Here is a 1,707-nt window from a genome sequence, read left to right on the forward strand (position 1 = left end):
ATAGAGCCCCAGAAATTGAAAACCTGGGAAGACTGCAAGTTGGTCCAGGCAGGTGCAGTGGTTTTCTCAAGTTCATTCTGCTTAAAGCTCCTTCCTTGTGTGTGTGTCATCTGACTTCTGTGTGTGGGTGCTTATAGACAAGAATATTTGACACATCTATGCCTATCTCCAGAGCTGAGACTGCCTGCACAATATCTCTCTACCAATTTTTTTACGAATGTTCATGACTATACCTTTTTGTGACATTTCCAGTATATTTCTAAACACCCAATTGTAATTACAGATAAAAGGGTATGCATACAGGTAAAATTTTGTGATGTAAAATACATTGCAATGCTGACTCATATAGGCTAGAAACATGTGTCTACTAGGAGACAAAAATAAAAAAGAAACAAGATACCCAAACAAATCATGAACAGATGAGATGATTCAGTTGTAATAATAGGCCCAGAGAAATTGAGAACTACTTGCAGGGTGTGAGTTGCAATGAGAAACTCAATACAGGCCCAATTTTCTACTTGAAAAATATAATTCGATGAGTCTAAGGTGTTATGTTCTGGGGTTTCAAATTATATAATTGAATATAACTCAGCTTATTAGAATTTACTGCTTTTTCTTTAATTGACCCAATATACTGTCTAATGGAGTAAGTTCATTTCATTTTAAAAAATTGTTTTTAGGGGTGCCTGGGTTGCCCAGTCCATTAAGTGTCTGACTCTTGATTTCAGCTCAAGTCATGATCTCATCTTTTATGGGATCAAGCCCTGTGTGGGGCTCTGCACTGACAGTGTGGAGCCTGCTTGGGATTCTCTCTTCTCTCTCTGTACCTTCCCTGCTCATTCTTTCTCTCTCTGTCTCTGTCTCTCTCAACATAAACATTTAAAAATTGCTTTTAGGACTAATAATTATACTTCATCAAATTATTGACATGTATTCTCATGAGTCATGTCCACTGCACTCCAATAAATGAGTTTCATAACATAGGGAGTAGACAATAATATTTATTAGGTATTTCTCATCTTCAGTGAACATTGTATGCTCTTTGCAAGCCACAATGTATTCTGCACATTATTAATTCAGAGATATGTGCTCTGGTTATCCATTGTTGCATAATAACCTACATCAAAAACTTAGTGGCTGAAGCTAGTGATTTATCATTATTTTATCACACAGTTCTAAGGCACCGGAATTCAGACACAGGACAGTAGGGCGTATTTCTCTTGTTTCTCTTCCACTCTATCAGCTGAATTAGCTCGGGTGACTGGGATGGCTTGTCTGGAACTACTGGGTATCAGCTGGTTCCCAACACACCCCAACCCCTGGCCTTGGCTCCTTTTCCAGAGCTACTCCATGTAGTTAGCCTGGCAGATTTCTAGGCTTATTAGATTTCTTACATAGCAACTCCAGTTTATAAGACACCATAGTTCTCTTAAAGTCTAGGCCCAGGGGAGTATATAGTATCAGTTTTGCATCAGTTTTAGGATACACATTTATGAAAGCAACTGTAAGAGTTCAAAGGAAGAGAAAAAGAATCTGTCATTGAAAGAAATATGAAGGATTTACAGAAATCTTTAATTTACCAAGGACAGTCCTCTGGATAGATAATATTTACATTCCTTTTACATGAAAAAATACATTCACCCCCTTTTAAGACCACCAAAGTATGAATATCCAGGACCTTGTTATCTTGATTAGGTCTAGGGCAGA

Source organism: Suricata suricatta, chromosome X, assembly GCF_006229205.1.
Source record: "Suricata suricatta isolate VVHF042 chromosome X, meerkat_22Aug2017_6uvM2_HiC, whole genome shotgun sequence".
In the NCBI taxonomy this organism is placed as follows: domain Eukaryota; kingdom Metazoa; phylum Chordata; class Mammalia; order Carnivora; family Herpestidae; genus Suricata; species Suricata suricatta.